Raw genomic sequence first — 10,287 nt, 5'->3', positions numbered from 1 at the left:
TAAAACCAGATCAACCTTACAAGAGATGCTAAAGGGAGCCCTTTGGACAGAGAAGCAACAATAGCCAACAACAACTGACCATTAACACACATGATGATATAACCCAGAAACCAACCTAGCTATGGAAGTATCCAAAGTAAATAAGCCTACAAGTTTGTAAACAGGGAACCAGAGACACCAACTGACAAATGAGGACAATTACAAACCTAAAAGAGGGGAACACAATCTGCGTAGTTACAAAACTTCTAGATGGGAGGGAAGTCAAAACAACTACAAGATAGAATAGACTGTTCTAAACTTGGGAAGAAAACTACAAATCACAGGGTAATCTCAAAGAAAAATGATAAACCTTCACATCAAAATAAAAAAGAGGACCAGAATAAATATTCAGCAAATAGTAAAATAATAGCAGTGAAGGAAGTGATAACATGATTTATAAACAAAATGAGCTCAGCATAGAAAAATTATAAGGAACAAGAAATCGACACCATGAAAGAGCACGTAACAAAAATGACAGCAACAAATTCACACTTGCTGATAATTACATATCTGGCAAGGGACTTACCTCTAAGACTGATGGAAAACTCCAACGCCTCAACACCAAAGGAATTAACAATCCAATTGAAAAATGGGCAGAAGACATGAATAGACCCTTCACCAAGGAGGATATTCAGGTGGTCAGCTAATACATGAAAAGATGCTCACAAGCATTGGCCATTAGAGATGTAAATCAAAACAACAATGAGATATACCATCTCACCCCAGCACTGATGACAAGGTTCAATGAAACAGAAAATTACAAATACTGGTGGGGATGTGGAGACTGGGACTCTCATACACTGCTTGTGTGACTATGAAGTGACACAACCACTGTGGAAAGCAATATGGCAATTCCTTAGAAAACTGGAATTGGAGATACCATTTGACCCAGCAATCCCATTACTAGGTATATATCCTAGAGAGGTGACAGCCAGGACAGGAACATATATATGCATGCTAATGTCCATCATAGCACTATTTACAACAGCAAAAAGATGGAAACAACCTACGTGCTCATCAGCTGAAGAGTGGATGACCAAACTATGGTACATACACATACTGGAATGCTGTGCAGCACTAAAGAATAATGTAGAGTCTGCAAAACACCACATAATATGGATGAACTTGGAGGACGTTATGCTGAGTGAAACAAGTCAATCACAGAAGAACAAATATAGTATTACTTTGTTATTGTGGAGGGTCAAGGAAAGGTTTCTATATGGAGGAAAACTTTCTTTGTTGGTTGCCAGGGGTGGGAGGGGAGGGGAGGGAACAATGCAAAAAAGAAAAAAAAAATGCATTGACCCATGTCACTTCAGTTTTGTGTATTTCACTGTACATAAATTATATTTCAATAAAATGCATTTAAAAAAAAAAGAATGGGCTTACTGGTCGGAAGGAGATGGAACCCTCAAGACTACGGCCCATGGTCACCGTTCAGACCTGGAACTGAACTCATTCCTGCAGCTGAATTTTCAGTAAAACAATAGACAGGTCTACAAGCAGAACACCACCACTAGGAAGGCAGACACTCCTGAGAGCAAGCAATTATTTGAGATCAAAAGGGCAACATTTGCCCAAGGACAAAGTTCAGAGGCAGGAAGGAGTAGGAAAGAAGGAAAAATGGAAACTAGAAACTAGAAACACAGGGAAGAAAGAAGTAGGAGGAGTGATGTTACATTGAAGAGACTGCAATCAATGACATGGAAAAAAATGTGTCTGAATTGTTGAATGGAAAACTGATTGGCTCTGTAAACCCTCACCCAAGTCATAATAAAAGGTTTAAATAAATAAATAACATATTTATAAATAAGTCATAGTAAATATTTTTACATATTTGAAAAGTAAAACCTGAGAAAGCCAGAACGTGTGTTCTGGTTACCTAGTGCCGCTCTAACAGAAAACACCACAAATGAGGTGGCCTTAACAAACAGGAGTTTACTCTCTTAGAGTTTGGAGGCTTTAAGTCCGACTTTAAAGTGCCAGGCTCTAGGGGCTGGGTGAAAGCCCCTCAGCCTTGGGCTTCAGCTCTGCCTCCAATTACCAGCCCACTGAAGCTAGAGGCTTTTTCTTCACTCTGACAGCTGCTGGCTGCTGAGGCTGAGAAGCCCCAGGTTGACAAGTAAAAAGTCACAGTCCTGATGTTACCAAACCACATGGCAGGCCATTAATTTACATCCATAGTAAGTCCCAAGGTCAGCAGAGCATGGCAAGCCGCTGAACGACACAGCTCCATGCAGGGTTCAAGTGTGCCATAAGCTAGAGACTATCCCCAAGGCTTCTCCTTACAAACAGGAAGAAGACCACATTCCCAAAGGCAGCTAGCTACTCAGCTGCTTGTTGTAGATCCCACCATGGAGTTGATTGTCAGTCTCACTATGGGGAATAACTACCACCAGCTGCCCAGCCACTCAACCGGGCCCAGCCAAGTTGACATACAAATTTAACTACCTAACACACTGTGTAAGACAGAAACTTGTCAGGAAGAAAACTCAAGTATTCTCTACTAAAACGAGCAATACAAAAGCGGTGACATTGCACCTTGTCAAAGGCAGGAAACTTATGAGACTCCGAATAACAAGGCAGACCCACAGAGTTCTGACTCTCACAGATTTCACTGTGTGTGTGTGTGTGTGTGTATGTATGCCTGAATATGCAACAGAAAATGTATCTTTTCTGAAAGGATGCACACCAAACTCATTAACAACAGCTGTCTCTGGTGAATTAAATGAGGTCATACACAATTTCTGCGTATGATTATTATTTTGTCTGAATTATAGTATGCATACATGTGTGACATAAAAGATAAATTAAAAATTATAAATTAGTGGCATCTGGGGAAATATTTATCTAAAAGGTTTTTTTTAATGGAGTATTACAGGCAAAAATATATGTGTATATATATATGTATTTACATCAATTACTTTAATGAAATTTTTTTAAAAACTTAATGGCTAAAAAGATTTTTACAGTACATGAAGCATGGAGAGAAAATATCCCAAAATTAAAAAGTAAGTATCTGCTAACCTTTACTGAATACTTACTAAGTGGCAAGCACTATACTAAGCATTTTCACTATTTCCTATGTATGAAAAGCACTTAGCTCAGTGTCTGCACATAGTAAAAATGTAATAAATTGGCTAATATTATTTATCTCATCAAATTCTTCTTGGAAGGAAGGTTGGGCAATCTATTTCTGTAGTGATACCGCCTGGGAAACCCAAGGAGGGGTCATTATGAGTCGGATCCAACTTCATGGCAGTGCGTTGCGTTAGTGTTTCTGCCATTAAATTCTTACGATCACCTACTGAAGTAGGAGTAGGAACAAAATCTGAAGGTAATGGAATCTGAGGTTGTTCTCTAATCTGCTTACGTTTCAACTGCAGCGAGGATACAGTTATAGAAGATGAGACTATGACAGTTCATGCTGGCTATAACAAAATTGAATTATCAACTGTGGTCATCTGTAATTAAGTGCCTACTGAAAACAGGGCTTTGGGGACTAAGCACAAATGCAGTATAAAGCTGTGAAGGGCATGAGGTAGATATATAAGGACAGAGTGCAAAAAAAGAAAGTAATATTCATAGTTGTAAATTTTTGACTCAAGGCACTGACAAACAAGGTACTTTCAATGATTGACATAAAGGAAACTTACCCCATTACAGGGGTCAGCAAACTTTTTTGTAAAGAGTCAGACAATAAATATTTTAGGCCATCTGGAAGTCTGTTGCAAGTACTCAACTCTAGTTGTGAAGCAAAAGGAGCAGCAATAAATTAATGTGACTGTCTTCCAATAAAACTTTATACATAAAAATTTGAATTTCTTATAATTTTCATTTGTCACAGAATATTATCCTTCTTTTGGTTCCCCCCCACCCCCCAATGATTTAGAAATGTAAAAAACCTTTCTGGGCAATCTACTCCTGTAGAGATTTTAAAAAAAAAAAAACCTCACTGCCATCAAGTCGGTTCCAACTCATAGCAACCTCTCCTTGGGTTTCCGAGACAGTATGACTACAGAAGTAGATTGCCCAGTCTTCCTTCTAAGGAGTGGCTGGTGGGTTTGAACTGCCAGCCTTCTGGTTAGCAGTCAAATGCTTTAAGCACTATGCCACCAAGGATCAACTGGCACCAGACACAGTTGAAAATGCAGAAACTGAGTAGTTATCAAACTGGTTTGACTACAGTAATCTACAGAAAGTTCCTAAAACCAAAATAGATACCCCACAATGATCTAATGGGATCTGCACCAGAGATAAGTAAACTATTTGGCCCACAGTCTGATTTTTTTAAATAAAGTTTTATTGAAACGCAGTCACACCTATGTATTATTGTCTACAGCAGCATCAGCACTACAATGGCAGAATTGGGTAGCTCTTTCAGAGACTGCACAAAGCTTAAAATATTTACTATCAGACTCTGTAAAGACAAAGTTTGTGAATCCCTAATCTATACAAAAAACAAAAATAATAACTGTAGGTATGGCATACAAAGAAGCTTTGCAGAGGAAACATAAACCACCAAGAGAGAAAATTGCAGCCTCTCACCAAGTGCCCAGACTTAGAGGCTCTGGAATGAAAAGGAGGTAAAGTACCCTTCAGACAAGGCCTTATGATTACATCACAAGTACTGTGATTTTCCTCTTGGCTTTCCACAAAGGATCAACAGCCACTCATCAAGGTACTCATACACTTGGGAAAGGGAGATGCCCAGACCTTTCTGGGCCCATAAAGTCTAACTCTCAAACTAATTCCTGAGGACCTAGATGGCACTACTCTGATATATTTGTCAGAATGAGGGATTGCAGCAGTCAAGTAATATATGAAGGTTTGGCCCAAATCTATTTATCAAATAGTCTAGTTGGATCAACACTGCCATTTTACAATTATTTCCCCAGAATGAATGTGTACCTGAAAAGAGTACTCTCAGCAACTAACAGAATCCCAACATTGACTTTATGACAGGTGGAATAACAGAGTAGTATTTTATCATGAAAGGTCAATTGGAAATTGTTGGAGTCTTCTCCCCCTGTGGGAATGATCAAAAAACTGGAAAATGCAGGAGTAGCATCTCCTAGCAGGTATTTGTTTAAGCCAACTAACTGTTTGCCGCACAACACAAATGTTCTCCGAGAATGACTGTCCAGTATTTTATACTGCATGACTATAACCACAGTTGGTATTCCAAATTATCTGGTAGGCAGCTATTGTTCTGGTAAAAGAGTTTCTCTCTCTCTGCAAACAGAATGCCAGAAGCAATATGCTTTCATTTGGGAGGGATAGCAGTACATATTCACTATGTTGCATCAAGGTAAGTCAACTTTCTAGGTTTCCTACAACCTTGAGTATTTTACCACATTACTGGATAATACACTGGTTACACAGATAACATCCCACCACTCGTCTGGTAACATCAAGCCAATATCACCATGTGAAGAGGAAGCAGCAATAATTTACATGCCTGGTAAGACATGGGTGCCAAAAGATAGGAAGTCAATCCCAGGAAAATACATGGTCCTGTCACACCAGTGAAGTTTCTGGGGTCAGTGGACTGAGACATGTGAGGGCAACAATTTTGGATTAGTTTCCCATGAACGCCAAAACAATTTACCATAAACTGTGAGTGGCTGGTGGGTTTGAACAGCCAGCCTTCTGGTTAGCAGTCAAATGTCTTAGGCAATATGCCACTGGAACTCCTACCATAAACTGGCTGGCTTTAAATAACAAATGTATTTTCTCACAGTTCTTGCTGTTGTTGTTAAGTGCCGTCGAGTCGTTTCTGACTCACAGCGACCCCACGCACAGCAGAACGAAAAAGCACACGATCCTGCGCCAGCTCCATGATCCTTGCTATACTTGAGCCCATCATTGCAGCCACAGTGTCAATCCATCTCATTGAAGGCCTTTCCCTCTTTCGTTGACCCTCCACCTCACCAAGCATGACATCCTTCTCCAGGGAATGCTCTCTTCTCACAACATGACCAAAGTAGATGAGATGAAGTCTGGCCATTCTCGCTTCCAAGGAGCATTTCAGGTGCACTTCCTCCAGGGCAGATCTGTTAGTTCTTTTAGTAGTGCATGGTACTTTCAGTATTCTTCACCAGCACCACAGCTCAAAAGCATCAACTCTTCTTCAGTCTTCCTTATTTACTGTCCAGCTTTCACATGAGTATGAGGCAATTGAAAATATCATGGCTTGTGTCAGGCACACTGTAGTCCTTAAGGAGACATCTTTGCTCCTCAACACTTGAAAGAGTTCCTTTGAAGCTGACTTGCCCAGTGCTATACATTGTCTAATGTCCTGATTGCTGCTTTCATTGGCGTCAATTGTAAAACCAAGCAATGTGAATTCTTTGACATCCACAATCTTTTCTCCATTTATCGTGCTGCTGCTTATAGGTCCAGTTGTGAGGATTCTTCTTTTCTTTACATTAAGATGTAATCCATACTGCAGACTGTGTTCTTCAATCTTCATCAGTACGTGCCTTAAGTCATCCTCACTTTCATCAGGCAGAGTTGTGTCGTCAAAGTAACACAGGTTGTTAATGATTCTTCCTCCAATCCTGATGCCAAATTTTTCTTCATATATAGTCCAGCTTCTCGGATTATTTGCTCAGCATATAGATTGAATAAGTATGGAGAAAGGATACAACCCTGACGCACTCCCTTCTTGATTTTAAACCATGCAGTGTCCCCTTGTTCTGTTCGAACGACAGCCTCCTGGTCAATGTACAGGTTCCTCATGAGTACAATCAATTGTTCAGGAATTCCCATTCTTCTCAGTGTTATCCACAATTTGTCATGATCCACACAATCAAATGCCTTTGCATAGTCAATTAAACACAAGTAAACACCTTTCTGGTATTCTTTGCCTTGAGCCAAGATTCATCTGACAGCAGCTATGATATCCCTTGTTCCACGTCCTCTTCTGAATCCAGCTGGCACCTCTGGAAGTTCTCTGTCAATATACTGCTGCAACTGTTTTAGAATTATCTTCAGTAAGGTCTTAACTGTGTGCAGTATTAATGATATTGTTCAATAATTTCCAATTCTGTGGGATCACCTTTCTTTGGATTGGGTACAAATATGGATCTCTTCCAGTCAGCTGGCCAGGTAAGTTGTCTTCCAAATCTCTTGGCATAACCGAGTGAGCGCCTCCAGTGGGGCATCCGTTTGTTGAAATATCTCAATGGGTATTCCATCGATTCCTGGAGCCTTGTTCTTCGCCAGTTCCTTCACTGCAGCTTCAACTTCCTCCTTCAATAACATTCGTTCTAGATCATATGCCACCTCCTAAAATGGATGAAGATTGACCAGTTCTTTTTGATACAGTGATTCTGTGTATTCTTTCCATCTTCTTTTGATGTTTCCTGCATCATTCAATATTTTGCCCACAGAAACTTTCAATATTGCAACTCGAGGCTTAATTTTTTCCTCAGTTCTTCCAGCTTGAGAATTCTGAGCGTGTTCTTCCCTTTTGGTTTTCTAACTCCAAGTCTTTGCACATTTCATATTGTAATTGCCTCTGCCTGCTTGAGCTGCTCTTTGAAATCTTTGGTTCAGCTCTTTTATCTTGTCATTTCTTCTATTTGCTTTAGCTACTCTCCACTCAAGGGCAAGTTTCAGAGTCTCTTCTGTCATCCATTTTGGTCTTCTTTTCTCATCTTGTTAGTGACCTCTTGCTTTCTTCACGTATGATTGCTCTTGATGTGATCCCACAATTCTTCTTGTTTTCGGTCACTGGTGTTCAGTGCATCAAATCTATTCTTTAGATGGTCTCTATAATCAGGAGGGTTATATTCAAGATCGTATTTTGGCTCTCGTGGACTTGTTTTAATTGTCTTCAACTTCAAGTTGAACTTGAATATGAGCAGTTCATGGTCTGCTGCACAATCAGCTCCTGGCCTGATTTTGGCTCAAGATACTGGGCTTTTCCATAGTCTCTTGCCACAGATTGTTGTCAATCTGATTCCTGTGTAATCCATCTGGCAAAGTCCACATGTACAGCCACCATTTGTGTCGTTGAAAAAAGGTTATTTGCAGTGAGTAAGCTGTTGGTCTTGCAAAATTCTACCATGCGATTTCGAGCATTATTTCTGTCACCAAGGCCAAATTTTCCAACTACCAGTGATACTTTGTTTCCAACTCTTACATTCCAATCACTTGTGATAATTAACACATTGTGATTGCATGTTCCATTGATTTCAGACTGCAGAAGTTGATAAAAATCTTCAATTTCCTCATCTTTGGCTTTGGTGGTTGGGGCATAAATTTGAATAATAGTTGTATTAACTGGTCTTCCTTGTAGGCGTATGGCTATTATCCTATCACTGACAGCACTGTACTTCAGGACAGATCTTGAAACATCCTTTGTGATGACGAATGCCACACCATTCCTCTTCAAATTGTCATTCCCAGCATAGTAGATCATATGGTTGCCAGATTCAAAATGGCCAAAGCCAGTCCATTTCAGCTCACTAACACCTAAGATATCAATCTTTATATGTTCCATTTCATTTTTGAAACTTCCAATTCTCCTAGATTCATACTTTCTACATTCCTTCCATGTTCCAAATATTAATGAATGTTTTCAGCAGTTTCTCCTCAATTTGAGTTGTGCCACATCAGCAAATGGAGGTCTCAAAAGCTTGACCTTATCCGTACCAGTAAGGCTGGTTTTACTGTGATGATGCAGCTCTTTCCCAGTCCTATTTTGAGAGACTTCTAATCTAAGTGACTCATCTTCCTCCTCTGTATTGGACAATGTTTCTGGACTATTCATAAAGTTGAGCAGTAATGTATCAGTGTTTCTCTGCTATTCATAAGGTTTTCCCTGGCCAATTCTCTGAGAAGTGGATGGCCTCTTCCTTCTTCCTAGTCTATCTCAGTCTGCAAGCCCACTGAGACCTGTGCACCATGTGCACACCAGTGGCACAGCCTCAAGACTCACAGCAACTTGTCACCACAGTAGGACAAACCAACAGACAAGTTTGTCTCCCTTAGCTGTTGGAAACCCCTCCAACCTCCCCTTACCTGGATCCCTACTGCTGCCTCCTCCCTCTGTCCCAGTCCCCTGTCCTTCTTACTCTCCTTTCTCCCACTTTCCCGCCTTACTGCTTATGGGGCGTGGCCTGGGTTCCCTCCCCTCACCTGGATCCCTGTGGCTGACTCCTCCTCACAGTTCTAGAAACTAGAAATCTGAAATACAGTAGTCAACAGGGTATATTCTCTGAAGGCTGTAGGAATGAATCTGCCCCATGCCATTCTCTTAGCTTCTGGTTTTGCAAGCAATCCCTGGTTTTCCTTGTAGATACGTCACCACTCCAATCTCTCTCATATGGCATTCTTCTATTTCAAAATAAGGACACACTCACAGGTAATGGGGATAAGGATTTCACATATCTTTTTTAGACACAAATGAACCCATTACACCCTCACAAGTCAAAGACTAGTCATTGCACTTTGTACTCCTACAATTAAGAAAGAAACACAAAGCTTGCTAGGCCTCTTGGATGTTGAAAACAAAACATATCAATTTATGTGTAGTTCTCTGAGGCATTTACATACAGAATGATTTGAAACCCCACGTTTTAAGTGTGGACCATAGGAAAAGGAAATTATCTAGCTAATCCAGGCTGCAGTACCAGTGGCTCTGCCACCTGACCTTAGTGACCATGACCCTATGATCACAATAGTGCTCAAAATATCAGCAGAACAGGATGCCAAAAAGAGCCATGGGCATGGCCCTTGCAAAAAAGGGCATGAAAGGAGCCTCTTCTGATAACCTCCAATCTCACAGGGGGAAAAGAGAATCACCATCAATAGCCCAAGACCTAGGAAGCCAGACATACCACCACTTTCCAACCTTTTTACTGGCTGACACCAGCCTTCCCTCCCACAACACTCACTACTTCTCTGCTGGTTTGATAATTCATTGCAATAGCCACACATAACTCACAGACAATACTCATGATTATGAGGGTTTATTAGGGAAGTAATAGGCTACAACTCAGGTTCAGGAATGTGCTCAGGATACTGAGTGGGACCATGCAAATAAGGTAGTGCGGTGTAGTAAATTACTTAGTGTGGCTTTTCTACCCATAAGTCTTTGTAAACTCTAAGGTGGGAATTGCTATTAGCTACGGAGGAGATCCTGATTTTAAAGTCGCCCACCTGGGTTATTTCTGTTGGGCGTGGCACAATACAATGTTCTGGGAAGTTCCCACTCTCTCTCACGTGCTTAGAGTT

This window comes from Orycteropus afer, unplaced genomic scaffold (assembly GCF_000298275.1).
Source record: "Orycteropus afer afer isolate SDZICR_OR568_19922 unplaced genomic scaffold, OryAfe1.0 scaffold00210, whole genome shotgun sequence".
NCBI classification, from domain to species: Eukaryota; Metazoa; Chordata; class Mammalia; order Tubulidentata; family Orycteropodidae; genus Orycteropus; species Orycteropus afer.
This window is presented reverse-complemented; position numbering follows the sequence as displayed.